This window comes from Emydura macquarii, unplaced genomic scaffold, assembly GCF_026122565.2.
Source record: "Emydura macquarii macquarii isolate MOO-44397 ecotype Brisbane River unplaced genomic scaffold, CSIRO-AGI_Emac_v2 contig_1229, whole genome shotgun sequence".
Classification (NCBI taxonomy): domain Eukaryota; kingdom Metazoa; phylum Chordata; order Testudines; family Chelidae; genus Emydura; species Emydura macquarii.
The window spans coordinates 1,218,210-1,238,816 of NW_027131366.1; positions in this window are offsets into that span (position 1 = coordinate 1,218,210).

Genomic DNA, 20,607 nt, shown 5'->3' on the forward strand with positions numbered 1-20,607 from the left:
AACTGGAGTTACACAAGCTACACAGAGTAGCTTGCGTAACTCCCATCAATTTCTTAACTTCTGTTGTGCGGGGTGTCTTCACTGCACTGCACCACTTGAGTGGGTGGTTTTAACAAATCGACTTCCAGATTGATTGATTCACTGACCACTCAATCGATCCAGATAGATCGAACTGACGGCGGCGAATTTGCCTCTGTCAGTGAAGACGTACCCTGAAACTCCATCCTAGTTCTCTTTTAGCATTATCCACTGTAGGCCTTGGAAAGAAGGTGACTGTCTTCCATAGTCGGGCCCCTTTAAAGTGTTGCAAGTTTGGCTTCCAGATTTGAGGCACCCAACTCACTGGCTACTTTTTCAAGCTTTGGCTTTAGGCTGCAAATGTCCGTTTTGTTTTAAAAAAAATGTTATAGGAATAGAAATCAAGCCTTGTCATTTCTTAAGTGTCAATGACTTTAAACATTTTAAACATTCCCGTGCAGCTCTGGAAACCCAAAGGCAGCCAAATGTTGCTTTTGCAGTAGAATCAGAAGGTGCAAAACTGCAGCTGACTTTAAATGAAAAAGAGAAGCCACCCAGGGAATGTCTACACAACAAAGAAACCCGTGGCTGGTCCGGGCTAGCTGACTCAGGCTTTCGGGGCTTGGGGCTGTTTTATTGCTGTGTGGACTTCCCAGCTTGGTCTGGAGCCTGAGCTCTGGGAACCTCCCACCCCCCGGGAGTCTACATAGCAATGAAACAGCCCCACAGCCCAAGTCCCACAAGCCTGAGTTGGCTGGCAGCAGCCAGCAGTGGCTGTCTAGTTGCTGGGTAGACAGACCCATAGTCTCGTTTCACTGTGCGAGCTGTGAAGTGAAAAAGCTAAACACAGAATGAAAATTTACTGTGTGGGGAGGTTTTTTTTTCCAAAAAACCCCAAAGTATGTCAATGTCAATAATTCAGGTGGTTCGTAACACAGCTAACCAAAATGATCACATCTGACTTTTTTTTAGCCTTATAATGAATGTCCATGTAGTGCTACATCCTTTGTTAGGATAGTAACTGCAGTATTTAGGAAATGAATAAGAGCAAACAACAGCTTTTGGAGAGAGAGGCTGCCACAGACTTCCTGCGTAGCCTTGGACAGGTCATTTAAACTCTCTGTGCCCTGGTTATGTGTAAAGTGGAGGTACTAATACTTCCTTTCTCTCACCCTTTGCCTATTTAGATTGTAAGTGCTGTGGACTAGGGATTGTCTTTTTACTATATATCTGCACAGCAGCTAGCACAACAGGCCCTGATGTCAGTCGAGGCCACAAAGTGCTGTTATAAGACAAGCATTAATTTTCTGTTCATTTCCTCACCAATGGGTTCATCTTATATATTTCAGATCACATCATCTACCTGGACAACTGATTAGTTTAGGTGTTGCACAGCCTGGGCTTTAACAGAACAAAAGAGACAAAGAAGTGCACATGCTTTTAATGGTATTAACTCAATACATAATTTCCTGACCTCCCCTCCCCCTTTTGTATTTCAATAGAAGAAATCTCTTTTCAAATAACTGATTACCTTGAAATCATTAAAAACTATCAAAAACCTCAGTCTTTGTCTCATGTTCTTCTGACAAGTAAGAGTGATGGTTACTGGCATCCCACAGCTTTGTTTTCCTGAGGATATCGGTCTTAATATCATTCTGAAGGATTGGCAGGTATGTATGATCACTGATTGCAACTATAGAATTCATTTGAAATCAGATTAAAAACAGCTTCCTTTAATGTGGTTTGTACTGAATAGCAGACAGGCTGCCGCTGCTGTGGAAACTTAGATATGGCAGGATAATTCTTGCTTTAGTATTTCAAATTTTCATTTAAATAAATGTAACAGGAATGATTTAACTGGTCAGTTACAACTCAGCTGCTTTGGAAAGCTGATTTTTACAAGATGATTAATTGGAACAATAGGGAAAGAGATAGGAGGCAGATTTATTAGGAGGATGCGTACATTGAATTTTTGGTAGTACAGAGTCACAGTGATAGCTCTATATGAACAGGGTGCAGATTAAGAAAAGTAAAAGTGCTGTTATATCCTATAACCCCCTAGCCATGCTTTGCTCCTTGATAGCCCCCCCTACATCCATGGTTGGCTTGATGGCTCTAATGCCCCTACCCCAGCTTTTTTTAATAAGCAGGTAAACAAACAAAGAAAAAGCAATGAAGGTTGAACCCAACCCCCCCCAATCACTCAGCCCATTTAGTTGATCAATCATAGAGGCAAGCACTACAGTCAATCTAAGGATTTAGGGCCCAGTTCTGTGAGGTCTTGCCCACCCTCAACCCCTCACTGAATTGGGCCCTTGTATGGAAGTATTTGAAGCTATCATGTTTCAGCAGGACAATGCCCAGCTAAAGCAGAAAGAGAGATAAGAGATCAGGTAGGTGAGGTTCTTTAGCCTGCGCGGTGCAGGAGGTCAGACTAGATGATCATAATAGTCCCTTCTGACCTTAAAGTCTATGAGTCTATGAGCAATAGGGATGTTAAAGCCTAAACATTTAAAGGGTAATTCATTTAAACATTTTAAACAGCTGATTACTGTTTAAACTGGTGGGGAGAGGGAAGCTGCAGCTTCCCCACAAATGAGAGCAGCTGGGCAGCTCTTGCTCAGGGGGAGGTGCTGCGCCCAGTGCAAGGGGGAAGCCACAGCTGGGCTCGGCTCAGGTCCCTGCAAGCAAGAGCTGCCCAGCTACCGCTCTGCACATGCAGCGGGGGGAGCCACAGCTAGGCAGCTCTGGCTTAGCAGTGAGGAGCCGAGCCCAGCACGGCTCCCCCACCCCCCATGCGTTTTAATGTTTAAACGTTCTATTTTTAGAATGTTTAAAATGGATTATTAATTAAACTAATTTTTACATCCCTAATGAGCAGCTGGGTCAAAAGGAAGAGTGAGTGGGCCTAGCCGAACCAAACTGAGAAGGGAATGATGATTGTTAGCAGGTGGTGTCACTATGAACCAAGACATGGCGCGGTTGGCGATTCCAGCTCTGAATGTTTGTGTGTTATGTCTCTCCCGCATTGTGTGTAGTAGGGGGCATCGTCTTACACCTGGCATGCTAGATCCGTGAAAACAAGAAAAATGATACCCCAGGAGAGTCCTGGTTTCTTTAGTCTGCCTGCGCTTGGGACATTCTGATCCATGTGATTAAATTGTAGTTCCTATTTATTTACTGCCAGGGAAGCGGCTCCAGTGTCTCACATCTGGATGCTATTTGACTGTTCCAGACAACCCAGTAAATGGCTTGGCAGCAATTGGCTTAGGGCATAGCATTTAGGCTCTAACTTGTAATGTTCCAGGGAGGGAGTACTAAACTAGCAACTGCAGTTATGAAACAGCTGCCAGATGCAGGTCAGTGAAGTCCCTGTGAAGAAGGCCCAAGTTCCTAAACGCCCCTTTGTTTCCTGCTCCCCAGCCCGGCGGGGACACTAGGGAGCAGTGCAGTGCAGATAGGGTGAGGGAGTGAGGCAGAGTCACTACAGGCTGCTTTTCACACACCTCCCACTGGCTGGGCTGAACAGCTGCAGACCGTAGCAGAGAGGGATGGGAATTGATAAGTATTTTAAAGACGATTTTAAAGCCAACTGGCTGGGGTTGGTGGGATGACAAAGTTGCCACTCAGGGTATGTCTACAGTGCCAGGGCTGCATGGATCGATGCAGCGGGATCAATTGAGCAGACACTGGAGACCCGCTCAATCGACGCAATAAGTCCACACACTCCCCCGAAAAGAGTAAGGCACATCCACCGGAGAGTGTCTCCCATCGAGGCAGCGCAGTGGAGGCGCCATGGTGAGGGAACGTAAGTAAGGGTACGTCTTCACTGATGGTGGCAAATTCGTTGCCATCAGATCACTCTATCTGGATCAATTGAGCAGTCAGTGAAGTCCCGCTCAATCAATTCGGAAGTCAACGTGTTAAAACCACCCTCTCAAGTGGCGCAGCGCAGTGAAGACGCCGTGTAGAAGAGGAGTTACAAAGTCGACGGGAGTTACATGGGCTATTCTGCGTGGCTTGCATAACTCCTGTCGACTGCCGCCGAATTTGAAGGTAAGTGTAGACCAGGCCTAAGTCAACGGGAGTGTAGACCAGGCCTCAGTTTGAGCTCTTTGTTCCCTCCTTTTGGCCTGGTCGACAGTAGGAAAATGGAGAAGCAGGTTTCAGCACCAGTCCAGAGGTTCCAGCTGTAGCACAGACTGTGTGGCTGTTTTTATCACAATGACATCGAACCTAACAGTCTGGCAAAGAAGCAGTGCAGTCACTGTCAAAGAATCCTACCCAGGTGTAAATGACATGGTAAAAACGGCTGCATTAGGGCTCAGTTTACCCCACTGGTAACAATAGTAGAGCTGCATCGGTGCTGACAACTGCATATTCGTTTTCCTGCTGTAGAAAAAGCCATGGTGACAAATAGCTCAGATTGGACCCTCCCAAACGCAGCCCATGTGGCTTTAACGTGTCCTTTCCTTCCTCAAAGCCAGAAAAAGGGGCAGAGCAGTACTGTCTAAAGCTAAAGGCAGAGTTCTCTTCCCATCTCTGCTAGTCCCTGGCTGTGTGATCTTGTAAAAGTCACTTATCCATTCTGTGCCTCCGTTTTTTTAAATCCGTCAGACACAGAAGAGATGGGGCAGGCGCAACATCAGGGACCCAAAGAGCACAGAGTAAAATGTTGGAGTTTAAATACACCAAATCTTCCCAGCCTGAGAGCTCCGAGTTGTGTGACATTAACTGCATTGGCTCTTTGTCAGGTTGCTGCCTCTGGCTTTGCCTATGAGGAAAACATACAGCAATGAAGCAGGTTGGCTGGCTTCCACAATAGGGCGAGTGTAATTTATTAAACAGCTGCAGCAAGCTGTTAACTGAGGATGCAGCTGTGCCTACGCTAGAGAAGCAAACCGTCCCCACCTGAGCCAGTGGTAAGGCACCAGTTGAGCACAAACAGTTAATTGCATCCACTCTGGCAAAGCTGATTCATGGCTGTATAAAAGGACTTCAGTGACAATGCTCTCTGATTGCTTAGCCTGTGTTTTCTGGCTATGCTCCCAGGAGCTGGGGTCCTGTGAGATATTGCAAGATCACTGTGGGGTGGGGGAGGGAAGTACTGCTAGCCAGGCTGTCTGTCCAGGAGTCCATGGTTTATTTAAAAAAAAAAAAAAAAAAAGCAATCAATCTTTTCGCTGCTGGGGACCAGTTTTTAAGCTTATGACGTGAGAGGCAAAGCAAAGTATTGAAGCAAGGAAGACAATTAATTTACATAAGCATGAGCTCATTAGCTGCTTATTGCTAAATAGCTTGGCCAGCCCTGGAAGGAAGGTCAGTGACCCTCATGTGGCTTTAAAGGGACCCAAATAACACACAGATCTTGTCTGAAAAACTGAGCCCTCAATCCTCCAAATAAAACAATTCTGTGATTTAAATTCACCATGCAACAATCCTGCTCTTGTGGCTCACACAAGTCCGCTCCCTGAAGTCACCGCAGCTACTCATGCAAATAAGGTGAGTGGGATTTGGACCTAAATAGGTATCTGCACTAACCAGAGTTCAGGACTGTCAGTGAAACTATCACAGCAGCGCCAATAGCTGAGGTCATTAGATAGTCAGATTTAAACCACTGTAATCACAACAGAGCCCATTACAATGTTACTTCAAATTGCTTTTTTTAAATTGTGGGATTGGAATAGATACTTTATGTCTTAACTGAGAGGGCTGTAGTGAGAGAACTGATACTATCACTGAATTGCCACCTGTGAGGCAGCATGGTCTAGTGGATCAAACATAAGATTGGGAGCTAAAATACCTGAACTCTGCCCCTGAATCTGTCATTGGCTTCCTATATCCTTGGGCAAAGCACGTAGGTCAAAAGCAGTCACTGATTTTGGGTGCTGTACTTGAGAAAACCGTACCCTGATTTTCAGAGTTGTTACGCATCTGCAGCTTCCCATGACTTCATGTAGAGTTGTGGAGGCTTGCCTCTTCTTAAAATCAGGCCCAAGAGGATCCCCAGGTGAGCACCCAAAAACAGATCCATACAGAATCATTGTCAGCTTCAGAAAATGTGGGTCTTAGCCTTTGTATGCCACAGGTTCCCATCTGTAAAATGAGGGTGATGCTTGCTGGCCTACCAGCTATGCTGTGATTTCTTTAATTCTGTCATCCTCTTGACTCAAGTGATTTGTGGTCTTGTGTGTTGTTTCCAGTGGGGAGAGGGGAAGTGGATGATCTGAATCAGGTTTTCCTTTGATGCGCTCCTGCTTATTTATAAAGAATGTACCCAAAGTCCTGTTTCCCTTCACACAGTAGGAGACAGTTTCTTTGCTCGCAGTTTTATGCCCCTTTCCAGCCAGCCCTTAGCTCAAAAGCTCTCTGAACTTTTTTCAGGGTCATGCTCCAAGTGTTTCTCTGGCGCTTTCTTGCTGCCCTCCTCTGTGTGCTTCTGTGGTGTTTTCTGCTCCTCTCTCACATTTGCATTCCTCCCCTGTGAAATCCCCCTGCCCACAGAGTTCAGATTCATGTATGTGGCCTGGGGTTTGATCAGGGGCTATTATTGTTTCAGGTATCTGTTTCATAAAGGATCTTAATTGCTTTTTATATTTACCCTGAATGAAGAGTGGCAGTTTCAAAGAGTTTTTCTCCCACCCCCTTCATAACAATAATGACAATTTGAAAACATAAAGACTCTAGAGACTCTTGAATGGGTTATTCTCTGTTCAGATGGCATTTCTTAAATTCCCTGCCATCTTGCTAATACAAGTGCATCTCCATTTGCCCTGCACCATTGGCCCCACTGGCATTTTTGCAATATCCTGGAGTCAGACATTCAAAAGCCCCACTGACATCAAGAGGATCTGATTTGGGCCAATACTGAATGTGTTTGAAAATCCCACCCCGTATTTATTTAACCAAGAGCAGAGTTCCTCGACTATCTCACATCGGGCAATGTTTAGCTGGTAAGTCTGGAGCTGGAGGCTGGTGCTGAAAGCCTTTGTGTGAGTAACAGACCAGAAATCGTTTCCCTCTAACGTGTGTTCAGTGGTTTATTTGGAGTGAGCGTGTGCTCTGTCCTTTTTCTGTTGGCTGTGTCTCGCATTAGAGCTGAATAGGAGCTGTTTCCCCATCCTGTGAACATTTCTGAGATTTCAATTATTTTTCCATTCTGCCTTGGGACAAAACTGAGCCTTTTCAAAGAACTGTTGTGAAATACAAGGGGACTTCCCCACCGTACCAGTAGCTGTGCCGTTGGGGCATTCATCTGAGATGTGGCAGACCCACGTTCACATCCCTGCTCTAATTCAGGCAGAGCTGAGGCATGAACCTGGGTGTCCCACAGGCCAGCTGAGGGCTCTAACCACTGGACTATTGGCAGTGCAAAGGGTCTTGGCTCTGGTTCAGATTGGAAATTCCAGTCTGAGCCTGAAAAAACGTATTGACAAAAGTTTCATTGAAACTAGTCTATTCCTGTAAAGTTTTGGTTTCAATGAATCAGCATTTTTCTTCAAAAAATTCCCAATCAACTTCATATCCAATACACACCATCCTACTGTTGGCACCCCTGTGCTGTTTTCTTTACCATTTCTGATCTAGAAAGCTGTATGTTTACATTTTAAAAAATGTCTTGAACCTAGTAATAGGATAAATGCAGAATTAAATATTACAGTAATTAACACAGCTTTCCACTCTGTCTGGTCCAGTGGAAACGATGGCCATTGTGTGATGGATAAGGCAGTGTGCTGAACAGGTATACTTACACTGCTCTTCTAACCATGTGTGCTATGCTAGTGCTGTCATTCATTTTTCTCTACACAGGTGCAGTTACATCAGTCTTCAAACCCCATCAGTGGGAATGGGGCTAGGGCAGGATTTTACTTTGTGATAGTAGATTTCCTTATAACAGCAGCCATAGAACTATCTTGAGCTTGCTCAACATAAGGATGGCTTTGTGTCTTCCAGAGCAGCTGAAGATTTAGGCCAGAAGGGGAAAAATTGATTTTATTTCCCTACAGATTTGAGGTGTTCAGCATAAAAAAAGAAATTAAGAGCTTCCCAGAAAGAGTGAAGTTGGCAGGAATGTTTCAGAGCCCCTAGCACTGTGCTGCTACAGATAATCCCCTGACGCTATTACAAGCAATGTCATTACGGCTGTCAGCTTTAATTCAACACACTCCCGTTTACTGGGCCATTGCTCTAGGGCCAGCACTAATTCATCATCCAGTTGAATTTCATCAGAAGGATTCTCTGGATTATTCAAAACAGTTTATAATCAGCTGGTCACAGAAAGGTTAGATCAATATTTTAATTTTTGTAATGGAAGAAGTCCTGCTTCAGTGGAGGAATGTATTTTCTTCTTTTTCGGAGGTGGTGTTCATCATGAGTCTTCATCTCCCCTCCCCCATCCCTCCCTATTTTCCATAAGGAGAACTAGATCCACCCCTCTGGTGTAACTAATAGCTCCATTCCTTCAGTCAGCTAAAAACCAAGGTGACACCTCACACACGGGCGCTGCCTGGCAAGATGGATTAGAACACGTCATGCTGCAGGCTAGTTAACTAGCTTCAGTAGCATTCTACTGTAGCACCTGACGAGCTATAATGAAGTGGATCAGATTGCTGTAGAGAAACCTCACCACACCATCTTCTAACGGTAATACCATTCGATGTCTGCCACCTTTTCATTCACTGATTTCAATACATCATTCAAGCATTAACTAAGCCATACAACACCCCCAGGAGGTATAATCATAGAAGCGTAGGACTGGAAAGAATCCGAGAGGCTGGACTAAGTATTATCTAGACCATCCCCGACAGTTGTTTGTCTAACCTGCTCTTAAAAATCTCCAATGAAGGAGATTCCACAACCTCCCTAGGCTATTTATTGCAGTGCTTAATTACCCTGAAAGTTAGGAAATTTTTCCTAATGTCCAACCCAAACCGCCCTGGCTTCAATTTAAGTCCATTGCTTCTTGTCCTATCTTCAGAGGTTAACAAGAACAAATTTTCTCCCTCCTCCTTGTAACACCTTTTCCATATTTGAAAGCTGTTATCACGTCCCACTTCAGTCTTCTCTTCTTGAGACTAAACAAACCCAATTTTTTCAATCTTCCCTCATAGGTCATGTTTTCAAGACCGTTAATAATTTCTGTCACTTTTCTCTGGATGTTTTCCAATTTGTCCACATCTTTCTTGAAATGTGGCACCCATAACTGGACACAATACTCCAATTGAGGCCTAATCAGCACGGAGTAGAGCAGAAGAATTACTTCTTGTGTCTTGCTTACAACACTCCTGCTAATAAATCCCACTTAGCACTTCTAAAGTAAGCTAAGTATTACCAGAGTTAATATGTAATATATATAATACCTGGAGGTTAATTTACTTGCCTAAAATCACACAGAAATTCATTGGCAGAGTCAGGAATAAAACCCAAGAGACTTCATTCTTGGTTGCCTACAGTCTGTGCTAGGTTACAGTGCCTCTGCCCATGTTTTAAGATTCTAAATTTAAAGAGACTTTCCCAAGATGGGCAGTTCACAAAACTTACTTTATGAATTTCCCCATCCCACCTCAACAATTCTATTTAATTCTTTCACTGTTTCTCTCTCTCTCTTTCTCTATTTTTTTTTTTAAATCAGATGCTTTGTCTTTTTTCCTTAGTATTCTCGCTCTACTGCTCTTACTGTCAGCTGAGCTTGATGCTGGTCCCTGCTGGTTTGGGAAAGACAATTAAAAAATAAAACCGGTTTCTCATGTGGCCAAGCAGAACTCTATTATGTCAACAGGAGGGCTGGATTTTGAGTCCTCCTTTGATTTTGTCCTCTCTCATGTTCTGACTGGGACTAGTCAGTTTCTCTTATGGCACGGAGTGGTGTCCTCTAACTGTGCACAATCAGTCTAGGTTTTTATACTAGGCTCATCACCAGCATCTGATCTACACCTACACACTTGTCATCTTCTCCTTTTCTGAAGTTCAGATGGTTCATTTAGACAACACATTTTTAAAAATGTAACCTCCCAAAAATTCAGGATCAATGATCAACTTTTCCCACAGCCCATCGATTGTGACCCATCATTCTTTACACTAGACTCAAACTCGATCTTCTAGTTTTTCTCTGTCTCCATCTAAAATTCCTTCTAGGGGTTTTTCCCTCTACATTGTTCTACAACAGCGACTGTAGAGTAGCACAGTAGAGTCTAACCTACTGACCTGTCCCCCTTTAGTCACATCCTGCCTTTATTCCCCATTAGCTGACTATTTTTAATAATGAAGTTAATTAACCTTAACTGGACAGTCAAGTGTCTATTCATGAAATGTACCGAGATGGTAGAATGGAGTTCATTGCTGAACATTCCAGACAGTTACAAATGGGTGGTTATAATAATTACAGCTACAAAGTCCATATCAGGGCTAATGGCTTTGCTAAGGGCTTCCTGAACATCTAAAGGGGAGTCATGGGGGAATGACGGGATGAACCTAGGAATCTACAGAAATGCTTTAACTGGGCTAACAACGTACATTTTTTCTATCTGATATCAACACTGGCTTTTTCTCTACATAGACCAGGTAGTACCTATAGCTGACATAAGTACTATTTTGACAGTGTTTCCTCATTCTCTCTGGAGAGTGGGATCATTCTTCCTATGGCTATAGCAGAAGGGAACTCTATTTACTCTTGATTTCTCTGCTAACCTGAGTTGGGGAAAATAAAAATGCAGAAACATTTGCATGCAGTGTTTAGAACTGAAGTCACATATAGGTCCCAGCTGCAAAACTCCTCATCAGCCCCCTCTTCCCAGGAAAGCCATGAGGTCTCAGCTAAACAAGACAGGAATAGCTCTTGCATATGCACCAGCCTCTATGCAGACAATGCCTTTTTTAAAAACTAAAATAGTGACCAGTTTCCACATTTTCCATCCAAAAAGCTTAGTCCGTTTGACCCCAGTGGAGCTAAAAGTCATGTCCCTAGCTTTCTTCCAACATGCACTAATTTACAGTTTCTGTTTGTTGGCCTGTACTTTCTTGACTTCCTGCCACAACAGCAAAGAAAGCAAACGCTTGCAGCAGCAGTTTATTGCAGTAAATGTTATAGTATGTGATGGCCATCACATTTCCAGTTGCAAATTAAAGTGATGGCAAAATTTTTCCTTAATGATCCTGCTTGTCAGCGAGATTGCTACTCCTAGTCTCAGTGATTTCATTAACACAGATTAGACTTTTTGTTTTCTTCCAAATGATCAGTTTAAGGCCTCAAAGTAGGTGCTGTCCATCTTAGCTCTGGAAGTGACGATTGCTTCTTAAAACCAACGTAGGCACTTAGGAGTCCTTTTGACTTTCAATGAGACTTAACCGTATAAGTACCTAAGGGCTCATCTACACAATGCTGGCATAGTTAAATAGGCAAAACCCCTTTTCCCTCCCCCTACCCCAAGGTTGATGCAGTTATGCTGGTATAAAAATGTTTATAACAGTATAGTTTATTCTGATTCAGGAACCAAATGAGCTAAATAAAGCACCCTAAAATGGTGTAAGGGCATCCACACTACAGCTTTTATTGGCATAACCAAGCAAGAAAATCACATCCCTTACTGACATAGTTATGATGGTAACTTTAAGTATAGTCCAGCCTCAATTACTTTTGACAAAGGCTCCTGAGTCACTTAGGTGCTTTTGAAACTTTTACCCAGTAATAGAGGTGGAAGCAATGTCCAGTGGTCTAAGCAAAGGCCTGTGAGCTAAGAACTAACGAGTTCTATAAAATATTTTGTACCTTCCACAGCACCTTCCCTCTGAGCATCTCAGTGCTCTTGGTGACAGATATGGCAATCGCCTGTAATATCTTTGAGCGACCTTACTGAATGAAGTTTAACCAGGCTTGGGGTCTATTGTATTATAAATGCAAAGTCTATGTGTTATTGTGGGATTATATGTAACGTCTCTGGGGGGAGACATGGCAATGTAAATCCTGGAAATTGTTATGAGCTTCAAAGGATTATTTTAAACACTGCCAGATAAGAAGGAACTTTTGAGATAAACAAAGTTAAATGGGTTTGCTAGGAAATACTTGAGGAAGGCAGGAAGGGGGATGCAAATTCCCACCTCCAGACCCAAACTTTTGAAGCTATGCACTGAGGAGAGAAACAGTGTCTGACCGATGATCATTCCCGGCCTCAAAAGATCAAAGGCCTGCGCTGTATAAAGAAGAGACGGACTTGCCACGAGGGTGCTTGTTCTGAGCAGAAGCTGTTATGAATTTGTGAACACAGGAAACCCCTTTGGTGAGGTTTGAAGGACTGATCATCTGCCAGAGCCCTTGCTGGAGTTGGAGGGGTGATTGCTGGTGAGTTTATTAGCATATTGGCATAACCAATCAAGAAAATCACACCCCTTACTGACATAGCTATGATGGTAACTTTAAGTGTAGTCCAGTTCTCAGTTACTTTTGTTGTACTTTTGTACTCAGTATAGGTTCTTTTATTGTTGTAATATTTCTCTGTAATGCTTTTACTTTAAGAATAAATGTGCTTGCTTAGAAAGAAGGGGTCCTAGCTTCTAATTCTGGACAATTACACAGTTTATAGTCTCTGAGGAAAAAGCAAAGTGCAGATGCTGGCCTTTTAGGTCATCTGGTTTGCTGGGGAAACTCACAACAGAGGCAGGGAACTGTACAGCCTGGAAAACCCTTGTCAGAAGGGAAAGTGACACGGATCACTGACAAGGAGAGGTGACAGCTAAGGAGCCGGGAGCCTAGAGTGGGTGCCGTTGCTGGATGACAAAGGGGAAATACAGGTGCAGTTGCCCTGAACTGTGACATTTTTTACAGGTGCTAGTAAATTAAGCCCTACAGGACTTCTTTGAGATATGTAAATTGTATTATCCTGGTTTTCTAGTTGGGAAAACTGACTATAGGAAGTCTATGGCAGAACCAGGAAGAGAATCCAGATCTCTTGATTCCCAGTCCTGTGTTTTAGCCATGACAATATTTCCTTTAATCCTAACATTGACTTTTGAGCAAATCACTGAGGCCCAGAATCTGTAACCCTCACTCAGGTTCAGACACATCTTACTACACAAGTGGTCCCACTGAAATCAGTGGGGACTACATATGGCTTAAGGTAGTCCTTCACTGGGCCTGATGCGCCTCCCTGTTAGCCCAGTTTTACACTGATGTAATTCAGTGGTTCCCAACCTGTGGCCCAGGGGCCAAAAGTGGCCCGCAGGGTCTTTCAGAGTGGCCCGCAGCTCCGCTCCCGCTGGCTGCAGAAGGAAGCTCTGCATAAGTACCCAGCCAGAGCGTGTTGCCGGTGCAGGCTCCTTGCTGCAGCCAAGGGTACAGGAGATCAGCACTCCCCTCCCCCTGGCTGTAGCAGGGAGCACGGCAAAGCGCTCTGCCTGGGTCCTTAGGCGCTGGGTCCCTGCTGGAGCCAGAGGGAGGGGAGCACTGATCTCCCCCATCCCCCTGGCTGCAGAAGGCAGTCACTGCCTAGGGACCCAGATGGGGCGCACGGTTCCCTGCTGCAGCCAGGGGGATGGGAGATCCTCTTTGCTGAACTCCTTCCCTTTGGCTGCAGTGCGAGGGGAGAGGGGGACTGCTGGCAGAGACTGGTGGCTCTTCAGGGTTGTAAAAATTATATTTGTGGTTCTCAAGCCAAAAAGGTTGGGAACCACTAGTGTAATTGATGGTAAATCAATGGAGCTGACTACTTTATGGTAATTTTATACCATAAAATTGATATAGCAGACTGGAGAATTGGGCTTAATATAAGGAAGGGTGGAAGAAACTGGTCCTTAAACTCAGTCCCAACAAGAGGATTGTGCAAATGAATTAATTAATGTTTGTAAAATGAGCTGAAGATCCAAAGCCCTGTGTAAGGATGAAGAATTATTATTGTATTGCATTACTGTGTTGAGATGCTGGGATCTGTTCCATCAGCAAAAGTCCGCAGGAGAGAGAAGGCTATTTCAACTTTAAAGAAATTAGATAAGAAAATATCAGGGAAATAAATCTAAGAAATGACCTACATATCTTTTGCATGCATGTTGCATTGTGAGAACCCGTTTCATGTAGCCTGAGAAATATAGCATCTAACTCTGCAGGGAACAGCACATATGGATAATCTTCAAAATATGGAGTGATTTGTTTTTTAGTACTGCCTTGGCAGTCATGACATTGAGGCTTGAGTGAAGTATCCAGGCAACAAGCCAGTCTTTGTAATTAGGAGTATGGTACCTGACAAAACAAATATTTCACACAAAGAGCTACTGAGGCTGGTGCCAGGCAAAATGCACATTTTAACATTTAAATAGGATATGTTTTTAAAATGCATTGTTCCTTATCAGTCCTGATATATCAGCCAAAGCACAGCACGTGATTCATGGGAGGCTATAGCCAGATATAGTTACTGAGTATGTGCTTATGAGCAAAAGATGAATGAAATCGATGTAACTGTTGCACTCAGCTAATAGAAGGCTTTTTGCAACCGAAATATCCTTTGCACACCCCTTATGTGTAATGAATCCTGCATAAAAGTGCACAGGACATTGGAGTATAACAACACAGGATCTGATTTGGTAGCCAAGGGTGCTTAGAAATCAGAATCAAGCCCGTTTAAGTCACTTCTGGGGGTGCTCCATTTTGAGTCAAATGAAAGTAGTGTCCAGTTTTGAGTTTTCGCCCTCTGAGAGGTGCACAGACAAGCAGAATTCATCTCATATTGCACAGAGTTTACATTTCTATTGATATCCACTAGACATGATGTCCCTACAATGGAATTCCATGGGAGTCAACTGGAGACACACACTTACAAGGGATGAATTCTGTACAGTGGAATCCCATTTGAGTCAACCACAGATCTACCAGAATACATCCTCCAGCGCTAACTTCCATATACTGGAATCCCAGATGATCCAATAAGATACAAAAGTTCACTGCTTACCTAGTTTAAAATGGCAGTAGGTCTTTCTGTCTCTTTCTCTTGTCCCCATTTTGCCTCAGAAGAAACTATCCAAATAATAATCCACCATATCTGGTATGTTGAAAGGAGAGAATTTACTCAAAGACATGGATTTAAATGTGCCTCAAGGGAATTATATAGGAGCTGGAAGCATTTCTTGTGTTGGAAATGTTTGTCTAATCCATTTTTGGTGGGAGTTTCTGATTTGCATTCAAATACAGCAACTCTGTGAATTGATTTGTGCCTCTCTTGATTTCTCTTAATCTTTTTTTCAGAATCTAAATTGCAGCATTGTATGTTTAACTAAAACACTACAGTAACTATTTCATTTGAAAAGCTTGGTGAGCAAACACACATTTATTAAACCTGTACTAACAGCAAAACATGGTTGACTTCAGGTTATTTTGCTTATGAAAACCAATAAAGTCTCTATGTAACTTTGCACTCTGCCAGTTAATTTCACTGATGTTTATAAAGCAAGAAAAAACTGAGATTAAATTAGATGTTCCTTTTGTTTCATCAACATACCTAATTTATATGCAATGACCGGATAATGATAAGGATGTGCTCTGACAAAGTCTTGCTTAATATTTCTGCTAAAAAAACAGATGTATTGGGCCAAATTTATTGGGGAGTAATTCTACTGATTTAAATGGAGTTCCACAAGGAATGAATATGGGCCTTTGGGTTTTAAATCTTAAAACATGAAAGGATTCCTTTTCAACATATAAAGAAAATCTTCTATTCAATAATATGTAATATGGTGCACGTTTTCAAAAGTGGAGTTGAAAATTGTGCTGGCTATTTTGCATACATAAGCTATTGGATGCACTTTTTTTTTTCCATGTAAGTTTTGGCAATGGTTAAAACTTTATCTATTTAGCCATCTTTCATGCATAAATGTAGTTGGCACTCAAAATACAAGTTTTACACAAAAATACAGAAGCATCCAATATGGTGGTTGCAATTTCAGAGGTCAAGTGAAGGCAACTTTAGAGATATACTTAGAGTACACACTCTGCATGGGTGTTAATGAGTAATATTTCTGAATGCTTTAAAATAGGCAACTATTTACTCAGGGTGGGCCCAAATCAAAATGCCAGATCTGGAAGTGTGTCAATATGGAGCGTGTCAGATACTCAAATCAGATCTGCATTTTGTGGTTAACTCTTGTGAATAAAATGGGCTGATTTTAAAATCTGGATCCAAACATCTCTAAACTTTTGGGTTTAAAAAAAAAAAACAGATTTCTTTTTGTTTCCATCCATCTTAAATATTAAATTGCAACCAAAGAAGTATGGAAAGGAAATCAATAACTGAATTGAAGTAAATACCTGAGATGTCACTCCAGGAAAGGCATTAAAATGCCTCCACACATCCACCTAGCTTCTTATCAGATTGGATGCAATGGCTGAGCCATCCTTTCACCCATAGGTTTGGATTCTCCAGACAGGACTGAGGAATGGTAGTGAGGCAGTGTGCAGATGCTCAGACTGTTTCCACTCACGCTGTACCTATTCTGTAGATAAAACTGAGCTTTCCATCTCAGGTTGTCAACATTTCCTGAGCAGTGAAAGAGGGAAGGGGGGGAATAACACATGTAATTGATGAACTGATCATCCACCAAGAGAGAGAAAATAGACTAGAAGAGGTATAGCAGTTGTGGGAGGTAATGAACCATTCACTCTAAAACAAGTGTGCAGCTGAGTGTCAATAATATGGATAAATACCCCTGATGTTTAAAATATGAGAAACCTTGGTCAATCGCATGCTGTAGTGAAACAGACAAAGGTTGCACCTCCCTATTATCCCCGAAGCGGTAGTCGTTATGCTCCCCAAGCGCTTGGCCACATTGAAATGTTCAATAAAAATAAAGTGCCATCAGCTGTGCAATTGCTTGGGCGTCTCAGTCCCAAGCCACAGTAACATCCTTTTGGTGCTTGTCAGTTCTTAAAGAAAAAGCTTGAAGAAATATTTTAAGAACTCTGACATGTAGCCCTGTGAACTCCTTCCCCACCCCAGCCCCCCAACAACCCTGCAGTGTTTCCGTTCAGGTTGGATGCCTGATCCAAAAGCCTCTATAAGATTAATGATGGGCATTGAAATCAGAGTAAAAGATGCGAGTGGTGTGAATTAGGAGAGAATCGGCAGGTGTGCTCTGCGGCAGCAGCATTGTCCCATGGTCCCAGTAGCTCACAGCAAGATGGATCCCTCGGAGAGCATGGGCTCAGGAGGGGAAATTACAGCACAGTATCCATTTAAAAATGACTGATACCCGAATCAAAACAAGGTTTCACCAGATGGAAACTGCTGTGGGTGCCAGCGCCACACTTTGTAGTTCAATAGTCTGTTCACTCAGCTGATGAATAATTCTCTTAAATTAGTCTGCATTGTGTAACTACTCAGACCTGATGTAGCATTTGAATGGGCTGATGAATATTCTCTAAGGTTAATGAATGCACGTAACCTCACCGCTCATCTGAAACCGTTGTTCTTACACTCTGAACAGCAGCTTCAGCCACTTACAGAGCATTGTTTGTCCTACAACGTTTCTATTGGAGCATTTAAAAATGTACCAGGGGATTAATTATGAGGAGGTGCTAGCTGGAGGGCAAAGAAGTGGCTGTCTCTTGTGTTTGATCTCCCATGTGCTACAAGAATGTTATCATCCAGTGATAAGCACAATCTTTTATTCCAGTAACATTTAATCGCTCTCAAAAGAAAGCATTCAGCTCTGGAGGACATGTTCTGTTCTGGAACTCACAGACGTTATTTGCCTTTTAACCAAGTGTGTTTTCAGTAACCACAACATAACCAAGAAGTTTCTTCCATCTTCCCTAGCCACCAATCACATACTAAAAGAAAAAGGCAAAAATATGCACAAAATTGTGCATGCAAATAAAAAAATAGATCTCTGGCTAGCATTTGCACTTGTTGTTGTTGCCCTATATGCATGTGCACACTCTGTAACTGCCTGTGAAAATATCAGTGCATGTGCATTTTCATCTGAAGAATTTTGATAATGCTTTGATAATAACTATAATTCACATCAGGCCCGACACACTCATTGTCCCAACACACTGTTGTCCTAATATGTATCTCAAAGATGACATGTAAGGTATTATCTGTAAACTGGTGACATGCTGGTCCCAGAAGTCATTGCATGATTATGTAGGTGCTATGTACAAAGAGTTATAGATGTGTACTGGAAATATGTTCTTAAAATGCACTTGGGAGGCAGCAGACAAGCCCAGCCTATCCTACACAAAGGAATGTGTATTTACTTATATGACCAGCTTGGTTACAGGCAGAGGACAATGAAAGTACATTTACATACAAGGTAACCAAAGCCCTTAAGATAAACAAGCAGGGGAGAAGACTATTTAACAATCATGCCAGGGACAACTCAGGATGCATTCCTAGCTCTTGAGGCAGAGACAATGGACCGGGGGTAATATAAGAAGAACAAAAGAGGCCTTTTGGTTATCCATCACTGAGCGGATATAGGGTAGAGCACCCTTCGAGCTTTGAAAGCTGGATTCCCTAGTCTGGAGGGCTAGGGATGCTCATAACTCAAAGTAAGTAATAAAACTGCTTAGGCAAAGATTGTAACATGGTAAAATTAAGTTTTAGTTAGTAACAAACTTGTTTTGTTTTGTTTTATTTCTACCCATACCTGTCTCTTTTATTCTTGATTAGTATCACTTAAATCTCTATTCTTTATTAATAAGCATGTTCTTGTTTTATTACAAAACCATCTCAGTGCTGTGTATTAAAGTGGAACCTGAGTATTCAGCTAACCTAACAGGCTGATACTGGGACATCTCTGGTGAACTCAGAAACTGGGATTCACTGTTTGTTACCAGGAAAGCAAGGATTGACTGGCAGAGCATTGAAGAATTTGTTGGAAAGGCAAACAGGTTGGCGTATCAGGGAACTGACACACAATTTAGTAGCAGCAAAGATCTCACTCTGCTACGAGAATGGTATCACAGTGGCATATGGTTCTGGGTCTCCTGAGCACAACGTCACAGATGGATCTGTGCTCTGTAGGAGACATAGAATCCTCTCTGACCATGCCTTTCCATTCTAGTTAGATTGTTAACCCCTCCCAGCACCACAGTGTCTGAGGCCCTTTGACCATTGCATCTCTGATGTCTACCTGCCTAAACAGTTAAGTTTCTTAGCAAAATTAAATTATTAATAAAACTCCATTTCAGGAGGCTTTGAAAGAAGATTTTTGTGCCTTCAGGACATTATTCCATAACGCTGTGGTCTTCCCCCTGCACTACCACCGCCACCTTCTTTTTAATCTGTTTCCAAGTGTTTCTAGAATGAAGACATTTAAATTTTCCAATACTCATTCTTGCCCCAGCTGTGGAATTATTGACGATATCAGACCTGAGAAACTACCATATCTAGATGGCATATCCAGTTGGAGATACAGTAATACCTCTAGCCCTACGAGAGGATGCACGATAGCTGGATAGCCTGGATATTCTTGACAGTGTCATAGTGAGTAGGAAAGGACCTCCAGGAAAATGCAAGGAGGAGGAGGTCTGGTCATGGTAGTTCATACAGCAAATACTCATTCACCACCATCACTAAGGCATGGGACATCTTTTTCTCCTCTCAAATAAGGAGGTTGGAAATGCTGCTGCTGCTTCATGCTGGACTCAGCTGCTTCGTCCCATGGACTCAGCTGCCTCTGTGCTTGGCCTGCCACATATGCTGCCTTCATGCCATTTCTGTCTCTTCTGCTCAAATTCAGTGTGTCAGGATGGGGTAATTCAGATCATGTCCTATAATATGTTGGAAGATGTTAATGGCTGCCAAGAAGTGGGTCTTAGATCTATGGACAATCACAAACCTATTTAATGCAGATGGGTGTTGTAACCACCCTTCTTTCAGGCTAAATGGAAGATGCAATTAATCCCTATTGGTGGATAGAGATATCTGGAGGCAATAGAAGCTATCACCCAAGGCAATCAGCCACATGGCAAAACTAAGCAGAGTTAAGCCATGTGATCTCAGGGGTTTCCCTGGAATTAGTTTCAAATGCAGGGCTAGGGCATTGATTGGTTATAGCTGTGCATGTCTGTATGTGAAAGTTGTAGAATGTCAGCAGAAAGCGACTGATGCAGTTATGAAGCTGGCCATGGGTGGAAGCCGGACAGCTTCTTTTGGCTGCATACATGCTACAAAGGCAGCACTGGATTTCTGATCAAGTAAACTTCTGCTGTTTGTTTCTACTGTGTTCAGAGAAACAGGACTTTGTGTACAAACAGGATTGTACCACCACAGAAACACGTGACTTGTTCAATCCATTTCTCCTCCTACTGGGAACAGACAAGCGAATATTGACTAACTGGTTAGGTCACAGAGGCAATATGCTTAGCAAGGCAGCTTGCTAAATTCAGAAACAAAGGCTCTGAATCAGTACTTGTCACCACCTGGATATCTCTCATGCTTGTGCTGCTGCCTGACTCCACTCTTCCCCAGCAGTGGAGCCCCACAGCTAGATCTGTGGCTCTAAAGTCTGTTGTGCCCTGGATCCTTGCCAGCCTAGGGAGAGTGAGACTTCTAGGCAACGTCCATGCACACCAGTCCAGGCCTGATCTTTGAACTAAGATATTGACTC